Source organism: Dermacentor andersoni, chromosome 6 (assembly GCF_023375885.2).
Source record: "Dermacentor andersoni chromosome 6, qqDerAnde1_hic_scaffold, whole genome shotgun sequence".
Taxonomy (NCBI): domain Eukaryota; kingdom Metazoa; phylum Arthropoda; class Arachnida; order Ixodida; family Ixodidae; genus Dermacentor; species Dermacentor andersoni.
In genome coordinates this window covers 11,968,346-11,978,422 of record NC_092819.1, presented here as the reverse complement: position 1 = coordinate 11,978,422, position 10,077 = coordinate 11,968,346, and the positions used below count along the sequence as shown (strand labels likewise).

Here is a 10,077-nt window from a genome sequence, read left to right as displayed (position 1 = left end):
ATATAAGGCTCCGGAGCACTTGCATACGTAGTTTACTAAAACTCTCTAATTAGGCCACACACGTTGAACTTTATCTACAGATCACCTGTAATGTGTCCCTTATTTCCATGAGCTATGAACAATATGACTAGCTTATTTCACTGGGGACACCGTAGGAACGTGATATTAGGCATGAAAATACGGAAGAAACTGTAAGTAACTATTTGCAAAGTACAAGAACGTTGAATTTTTGCCACACATTACTCTTAACTGGCCGCCTCCTTTCACCAAATGAGAGCTAGGTGAGGGGAACATGAAATTTGTACACTGCAAAACATAAGGAAAACGTTACGGAGCATACTGAAAGGACGTTTTACAAAAGGTGCAGATTATCCACACACTTTTAACTTCGCTTGAGCATTGCCCGTTATGTTACCTATATTTTAAATAAATATAGGCTCGGTGATCCGAGCCTATACTTGACCCAGGAAAACGGGTCAAATTTGGCGCAGTTCATGTAACATGTTTATAACGCAGCCAAGGACACAAATACGTAATTTACTGCAAAAGCCGCAATTGTCCCACACGCTTTGAAGCCTTCCTACACGCGACGCATAAGCCGCTCATGTACCTGGTTCACCAATTATAAACCAGGTACCTCGTTTAATTCTCTTATGACCTACGTACCTCGTGGAACGCCTGAATATAACCTAAACACAAGCGATCAGTAACTTATCGGAAAAGTCATAATGAAGACAGAAGACAGAGATTCATAAAACGCTTGCGTTCAACTTGGTTCTCTCGTGACACTGGGAAGAACGGCGGATAACGAGTGGGTAACGAGTCCTTGTTTAAGCATTTTTTTATACAGAACCCATATTTACCTTCATAACGTGCTGCCGCTGTTCTGAAGGAGCTTGAGCTCCAAAGACAAAATGTTGGCTGACGTGAAGTTGCTGGTGACGCTCATCCAAACCAAAATAAACTCTTTAAAGCAGCGAAACGCAACACTGAAGCGTTATACTCGGGCTGAGAGAATGTGAGGACAGTCGAGGTTGACTTGCCAGCTGTTGCGAGAGAATCTCACTTGTGACAAAGTTCGGGCCTCATACCAATGAACTTGTTATCAGTTCGTAGAAATAGCTCATATTCGAAAATATTTGCTTCTGTATGCATCTCTTTTTTATTCGTATTTGAGAATGTTCGACTCTATTTGCAATGAGTTTTACAATTTATTTTGAAGATGTTTCATTCGCTGTGCATTTTACTAACCACTTCCTTCTGTTTTCTTTTGGAATCAAATAAACGCTACCCCTTACTGCTCAATCTGGATAATTAAGCTTTTTTTTATTTTTTAACATGCTTGCTAGAGAATGACAGCATCGGGCGACGTGGTGTCAGCCCGTCTTGACATAAGACAAAGTTCTGGGTCAATCAAGAATGTTTTCAAAGGCACTCAGGGAAAACGAGAAAAACTCAGGGAATTTGAAAACCTCAACTTGGTAGACACCCTGATCATTATCCAGTACACCAGTCAGTAATGCTGCCATTGCTGCTTTTTCCAGGTGAGCGTGAATAACTTGTAAGCATTTCACATAACACCTCTAAATAGGCAGAACACGGGAGTTTCGCTCTTTTGTTATTGCCTCTAATTAATCCAGAGACTTCAAAATTTGCCTGAAATATATTGCAAACATGTCCCATAAATATTTTAAATAGAAACTTGGTGAATGACTTAGTTTTCTCAGGACACCAAGAAAACATGCACATAACATTTTCGAACGCTTCAAGTTGCTCTAACAATTTCCCTGTAAAAGTAATCCTCCTAAATCCCACTTACTTGTAATTGTATACGCTCGACTTAAGCGACAACAAATCAAAATAACTTCCGTTGAAGGCGGGGACCATCCCGAATCACGGCTGAAGCATTGTTAATGGCAATATCAAAAATATTGTCGTAAATATCCTGTGCTGTATACTTGCTGTTAATTTGTAAAATAGTTTTGTCCACAAGTTGAGCTTAGTGCACAGTACAGATCGCCCACCCCCCTACCTCCTTACTCTGGTTATCTACAATTATTCTTCTTCCCTTCTTCAGGGCGAATTTAAGTATGCCGTTGTTTTATATGACACAAGAATACTGTACCAAAAGCTTTCCGAAGGTTTCAGTCTATGTGACATCTGCAATCGCGTGAACTCTTGTCCCGTCGGACCCTTATCTTCACACGTATTTCCCACAAAATACGGGGCAAACACCTGCAATCAGCAAGCGATAGCGCTTGGGCTTTTGCTCGGCGGCCTGACACGCGCCACCATAAAACTGCGCGTCTTTGCATCCGTAGGACGCCGCCTGTCTACCACGAGTGAGCAAGGTGCACCAACAGGGTTAGTGAATCTATGCTTTGGGCTCATATTTAACTGTTTGTGACGAACTTCGCCTGGTTTGCGCATTGCAATTTTGCCATATTAACCACTTTTATTGGTTGCGCTTCGTACCATGGTTAGCGTTGCTTTGTTTGAGCTAGGTGGAATTGACATACGCGCAAGATGTTTTTAGAAGCCCTAGCGCTGCACAATTTCATTCAATACGTATCTAAATATTGGCGTCTATAGTTGTTGCTGCACTGAAAGAACCTCGTTCATGTTGAGCTACATTGGTTTCTTACCGCGTCACTTGCTCATCTTCGGTTGTATAGATTCATGGTATATTACGTTTGTTTATTAATATAAACGGAACGGAGATGCTATAGCACCGTTATTGGCGCCGGTTACCTGTCTTCTCAGGACTTCATGGCAATCCTCATGGTAATCTCCACGGTTGAATTGAATTGAATTCTGTGCTTTTACGTGCCAACGCCAAGATACGATAATCTTCAGGGTTATCTTAATGAATACTGAGAAATATAACTTTTTACGAGTCAGACTCGCAATACGCAATGCTTTGGCAGTAATTATTTTGTTGCAAAACCGAAACCCCTATTCAGTCAATGCTTCATGTATGAAAATACATAACTTACTGAAATTTTCATTTGTATAGAGCTTTCCGCGCCGTCTCATTGTCGCGGCACATACGCTAGAAGAAGCGTTGGGCACATAACTGCAGGCAGAAACATTCCGCTTTATCTTCCGGTTACGAATGGGCGGTGTGCTCGTATGATATGTCAACAATGTGTTATGCGCTACTTCCCTCAAGAATGCGCTCGCAGAGGTATTCTGTTCTGTAGATAAAAGAAGAAATAATAAAACAAAACATTCGACAATCCAATGAAGCCAATTTAATGAAGTCATGCACCCAGTGGCTTCGTTTCAGCGAAACCGAGGTGCTAGATGAGCGTACTGCCCAAGCTGGACTAGTTTCATGTAACTGTTTACTTTCTTGAGGCATACAATCTACCACTAAACCTGCAACTCTCTCGTTCAAAGTATTCCGCGGCATAACCGAAGCCGTTTATACTGGGCGCCCTCAGATGTGCTCGTCTCACTTACCGGCAAAGCACACTGATCCTTAGCTTTAAAGAAATTAAATTATGGGGTTTTACGTGCCATAACCACGACCTTATTATGAGGCACACCGTAGTGGGGGACTCAGGAAATTTGGACCACCTGGGATTCTTTACCATGCACCTAAATGTAAGCACACGGTTGTTTTCGCATTTCGCCCCATCGAAATGCGGCCGCCGTGGCCGGAACTCCATCCTGCGAAGTCCTTAGCTTTGACGATCTTATAAGCACGGGCATATTCAGCGGAGAGATGGTGCACACTAGGCAAGATTGCACCCTTAAGAGGAAGCTTTAGTTCGGCCCCACCTCCGACGCGGCCCACTCAGATACATGTAAAACGCAGAAACGCTTTTCTGAGATAAGCCCTATACCAATTTGAATGAGTTTTGTGTCATTTGAGAGAGAAAGGTAAGTTCTAGTGATTGTAGGAAGCGTAATTTCTATTTAGGACCTGAATTTTGTTAAAACAATTTTCATACTTTTGAAAGTTCGAAAAAAATAGAAGCACGAAGTTTACAAATTAATAGCTCTGCATCCAGAACAGATATCGCGTTTCTTTAAATGGCGTCTATTAGATCATTCAAAGCGGATAAATTCAATATATCATTTTATACCTACCGTAAATTCGGTACATTGTGTACAAGGGCTCTGCAAAAGCTATGTTTCTAATATTTCTATGGTATTATATATTTTGTCCACTTGGATGTACTAGTAGACGCAATTCACATAATTACTATAACATTTTTCATTGCTGAGTTACAGAGCTGTAAACTTGATAGTTTCGTTTTATGAAATTTGCGATTTTTGCCAATTTTTACTAAAGAAACAATGTCCGCAATCAAGAATTCGAAACAAACACCCACGAGATTTCAAGTTTTTTCTTTTGAATGCAACAAACCTCGTCAAATTTGGTGCAGTGGCTGCCGAGAAAAGCGAATTCTCCTTTTATATGTATTTAGATACGAGCACTTGAGCTAAAGCTTCCTCTCAAGGGTGTTTTCTCGTGTCTATACTCATGCCCTTATACCCATAGAAAATGGTGTTAGGCGAACTAGTACATCCAGTTGAAAGAGTGGTTTTTGAAATTAAATATTTTTCCCCAATGTTCGTTCTGCCAAAATGCACACCATGTTTTATATTTCATTCTATCAGTACCAAAAACTTTTGGACGTCCGCTGAAGTAATACCGAACTGTTTTCTGAGATGTTTATAAAAAAATAAGAGCGATAAAAGAAAACCCACGCTGCCTGGTTTCCAACTGTTGACCTATAGATTTCCCGTCGGAAGCTTTTACTCTCAACTACTCCGGCGACACGAAGAAGGGAATAACAGAGGGCCTTAAGAGCGCACTAGAGCTTCTAGCTGCTCTGATAGGCTGACGCTATGCTCTTCTGCGCTTCAGTTTATCTATAAATAAGGGCCAAGGTGAAACAATATAAGCACAGCTAGCAGTAAGATGTGAAAAACAAAAAGGAAATAAGAGGACAAAGTAGTTGCGCCTTTCCACTCTACAACGGGACGCACCACCTCCATAATAAGTGATTTGTTCTTATGGGTATAAGATGCACCTGCGATCGAATGCTTATTTCAACTTACACTGCCTAAAACAGCGCAAGCCTTACTGTGCATATTACTGAGCTGGCTCCAAACAAGCGAACAAAAAAAAGTTATGTTTTCGCACTCCACCACCGGGGACGCTGTATACATGAAGCAGCAGGTGGACATCCATAGCCTACTGTGAACATATATGAAGTGAATAATGACTTGGTGCACACTGCTGGGAAATAAACGCTTATTGGCTTTGTACTTGCTTGAAGTGTTAAATTTTGAAAGCTCGAGAGCAAGTTAAGGACCGCGCAAAGAGCGATGGAAGAAAAAAATTTTAGGCGTAACATTAAGAGACGGTAACAGAATGGTGTGTATCAGAGAGCAAACAGAGATATGTGATATTCTAGTGTACATAAAGGCAAAAATGGAGATGGGCAGACCATGTAATGCGTAGGGAAGAGAACCGGTAGACCATTAGACTTGCACAATGGGTGCCAAGGGAAGGAAAGCGCAGTCGAGGTCAGCTGAAATCACCCCCCCCCCTATAGGTGGGGGGATGAAAGTATAAAAATTTGCAGGCGCAAGTTGTAATCAGCTAGCGCAGTACAGGGATAGTTCGAGATCGCATAGAGAGGCTTTTGTTCTGCAGCGGACATAAAAATACTCTCATGATGATGATGTCTAGCACAAAACTCCTTTTTAGCACCCTGAAATTAATGGAAGAGTGCACTAAGTGTGCTCTGCTAACGAATGCACCCAATTAGAAAACACTGTTAAATAGTTTGCACCCTATAGGGTTTATCTGGTCCCACACCAATAATCGTCATTTGCCTTGCTTGCGTTTCCTTTCTTTAACGCTGCGGGCCCGGTATATTCCAGGTTGCGAACGGAATGCGCGTTATCATCGTAACATAGCATTCTCGAGAGGAAACTAGCGGGCGCTTATTTTCGAAGAAAGGAAACGCAAGCAAGACAGTTGACGATTATCATTGTCGAACAAGATGAGCCCCAAAGGGGGGCAGCTTTCTTTAAAGAGTGAATGTTCGCTGAAAGTAAGGGTGTAAAAAGATATTTCGACATCTAATCCACCTTTGAGAGTGTTATTTACTTGAGTGTGTGCACTCTTAAAAAAGTTTACACCCTTTGGGGCTTATCTTGTCCCACAGTAATAATCGTCATCTGCCTTGCTTTAGTTTCCGTTCTTGAAAACTCAGCGCTCGCTACTTTTCTGTAGAGAATGCTACGTCACGCTCATAATGCGCAAGCCGTTCGTGACTTGGAAATACCAGACTCGCAGCGTTAAAGAAATCAAATGCGGGCAAGTCAGATAACGATTATTGTTGCGGGACAAGATACGACCCAAAGGATGTAAGCTTTTTCAATAATGTATCCCTGCCAGTTATTTCAGCTTTTACTAATACTATTCGCCAAACACAGACATCTGATTATCTTATTCTATTCGGATAACATCCGTGACTTCAACAAAACTGTAAAAATTGCTTGAAACAAGAACATCACCTATTTGGAAAGTCAACGTTACATCCCAAAACATATTCACGTATTGTCGGAAAGCGCTTCTTGAGAACCTAAACCAGCTTTTCTTTTTTTTCAGTCCCAGATTATCTGCAAAAGATTTTCCTGTTGCAGGCACTATGACTCCACTTCGTCAGATCTTTATCTTTGCTGTACTGGTGGTGTGTCTGCTGGCCCTGATCATGGCAGCGCCAGCCAAGAAATGCCCCAGCTTCTGCAAGAAAGAATGCCTGAACCCAGTTCTTTGCCCACCACAGTGTCAGCACTGCATGATAAATCTGTTGATCTGAAGGTGAGCTCGTGTGCCGCTGCATGCGTTAATGTATGTCCCTGACACACGTAAGAACCCGTCATGCTTCACGCGAAGATCGCGACGCGCCAGAGCCAAAACGGGAATGCCTATTTGCGTAAACTGCCAGGCAACATGTATATTCATGTAGAGAGCATGTCAAGTCGCTGCCGCGGGAAGCGCACGCAGCTCACGCACGCATGCGTGCACGGGATTACTGTCGCGACAGAAAGTGGAGTACATCAAAGACAAAGCGTGCGCCCAGCACAAAGTATACTGCAGAGACACGCGCCCGCATGCTTTGGTCGGCTTCTGTGTCTTGATTTCATTCTCTTGTTTTAGTTGTTTTGCTGTGTGGGCTGCGCAAAGTGACGACATGCGGCTGTGAGCGCTTAGTAAGAAAAACCACCAAGTGTTTCAACCCGATAGCACGCTTCACAAGCGCGCACGCTCAGACAGTAATGTATTAGAGCTTGATGGTGAGGCGAGTGCATAAAAGAGCGCCCTCGCATGCAAGAAAAGAGCAAACAGTCGGCTGGAATTGGCAGTAATTCTGTCGAGAACCGCTTCTTTCCCCATTCCTGTGATCTAACCTAGTTCTGAGTTCTAAAAAGTGAGGGCAGTTAATGATGGCACCACACATGCGGGAACAGTGTCAAAAGTACTGTTAAGTACGCCACAGCTGGTTTCGTAAAGTCGTCAGAACTCAACAACTCCGCCGTTAGCCACACGTAATCGTGTTAATCCCCACATTCCTAGATTACCAAGAACTTTGCTCCCATGTGCCCTCCGCAACTTCGTAGAATACTCCATAAACAGAAACAAACACGTAGTTGGTCACGAAAGTGATGACAACGGCATGGGCAGTGAATCGAGACAAAAGGGGACAAAATTCTTTAACTGGCTGCCTGCGGATAAACTGTGTGCGATTTGCGCGAAGCTCGTATGTGTTCTTTTTTTTTTGGTAAATCGAGTAAGATTTGAGAGCGAGGAAACGGCAGGGAGCTTACCCATTGTAATCACATGCTGGCTACCCTGTGATGGGGTAATGCGTTAATAAAAGGTGACAGGAAAAGAGAGCGAGGACACCGCAATGTAGGTGCATGGTTGACCCGTCAGTTGTAATAACCACCGGGCTTACCTGACATCTATTTACCAGTGCGGGTGTTGCTCCGGGACTGTTCGTCTGTAATGATAACTCCAAAGTCAATGTGTGCTCTGGTTTGCTAAAGCATAGCAAGCACGTGTTAAAGAAATAGCAAAAACAAAAAAGAGCGTTTGTTTCCACGCCCCTGTTACAGGGAAGTTTAAAATGAGCAGATGTTAGATGTTTTGTCTTAGAGAAAACGGCTGTGTCGTTTCAGTTATATCTGTGGAGGAAAAGAGATGTGTAACAGAACTGGCGTATAGACAGTGTTTGCCCAGTAGTATCAAACTAAATTGGAACCAAGACTGTGTGATCGCGGGGCAAGCTTAACTGGATACAGTTAAGCTTGCCCTGATAATTACACTAAGTTCCTCACAGCCATCATCTTAGTTTTATTATTTTGGCCATATTACGCATTCAGCAATTTTAAGTTACTTCCGTTCATGTTTAAAGAGTGTACTCGTATAGCATGGTTTTCATTCGCCGTGAGGATACAATAAAAAAAAATTAATTACGGCGTATTACGTGCCACAACCACAATCTGATTATGAGGCACGCATAGTGGGGAACTCCGGAAATTTGAACCGCCTGGGGTGAGGATACAATGAAGCGAAACGGATAATTTATTGCATCATTTTTCAGCATTTCTTAATTCGCCACATGTGCCTTCTTTTTCAGAGGCGATGAGCTGCTTTAGGCGCTGATGGAAGCCAAGTAATATAGGCACCCTGCATCGGCCAAATGGCGCTGCCACTCTTTTAGTTATCACACCAGTGTCACCAACACCAGCCGCTATTGCCGCTATGAAAATGAAATATTTGAAAAGCAAGGACACAAGCTGACGCTTCATCACTCGCCTGAGTGCTACACGCCGAGCTTTGCCGATCTTGATGGTCAGGTTTGGGGTCGTTCGTTCTGTCGTGTTCAAGCGCGATCATGCCTTATCATCGCAGCACGGACGGCGTAGCTTAACAGTGGCCGATCCCGGGTTGCGGCGCTGCTGTCAACTGGAAAGTTTCAGCGCAGGGTGCCTATATAGGCTATTGCATCGCGAAGGAACACTCAACTCAGGGAACAATCAACTCGAAACAAATATGAACTTTGATACCAGTCTAGATATTCTTAAAAAGCAACTAACAAACGAGTCATTAGACGACACAAACAAAGTTAAGCATATTTTGGTGAATTGTAATGCATATGAGAATACATTGTTTTATATGAATAGAAAGTAGTTGTTATACATTTCCTTGTATTTCATGTTTCACATATTAGACATTTGCACTGCACATAAGTAAGGTCTCATTGGATGGATGTTTTTGTTAGTGTTTATTTTCCTTTCATTAATATAAATTATAAATGTACAACGTTTTTATTTTTCTTCATTTGTTTACGACACGCTGATTTAATGAGCGCATGCTGCGAGATGGTGTTACAAAAATTCTATATTCTTTTTTACACTAAGTACAGAAATCTCAGTCATTGCTGTACCTTTAGCTTCTGCGCCTTTCTTCATGTGATTCAAAAACCCAAAAAAGCATTTAGTCTTTTGCATCTCTTCGTCTATAGCTACTAGCGCTGTGCACAATTTGCACATTTTTCAGCACATCACAGCTATAATTAAATATTTTATATGTGTGGACTGCAAGTAATAAAGAATTGACATGCCGTGTCCTCTTTCTTGTATACAAACCAATTTCTCAAGATTAGAAGTGGGAATGAGAACCGTACTTGGCGACATTACATTAGGAAATCGCCCACGACTCACAGTCTCATGTACTTAAGGGTTTTTGCCTCAAGCTGGTTATTGCTTGAAGCTAGTCACGCATGAATTGTTTTGGCAAAGAAAAATAATCCTGAAGTGCGTGGGTGGCCTATAATACACTTGGCTGAGAATAGAGGCCATAGGATGGTTCACCTGGTGATTCTTGGTGTAGGTTAACGGCGCGTTCTATTGAGGCGCGGCCACACGACACATCGTTCGTAGCCTTCAGCTGCTTGTGATGATTCCTATCGCTCTACTTCATCGGCTGAGTAAGGTGATGTGTGAAAACCTATTATATCACAGCAGGGATGTTACGAC

The 10,077-nt window shown here is 42.4% G+C and overlaps 1 long non-coding RNA gene across 2 annotated transcripts; it reads left to right on the top strand.

Annotated features, from left to right (window-relative positions):
• The first annotated feature begins 2,255 nt into the window (after positions 1-2,255).
• On the top strand, positions 2,256-9,668 carry LOC126521526 (uncharacterized). Of its 2 annotated transcripts, none has more exons than XR_011895086.1 (3): positions 2,256-2,364; positions 6,641-6,853; positions 8,676-9,668. It is a non-coding gene; the product is annotated as an uncharacterized lncRNA (long non-coding RNA). The 2 variants fall into 2 exon arrangements; XR_011895087.1 differs by having other exon boundaries at positions 2,257-2,364; positions 6,676-6,853.
• The last annotated feature ends 409 nt before the right edge of the window (positions 9,669-10,077 follow it).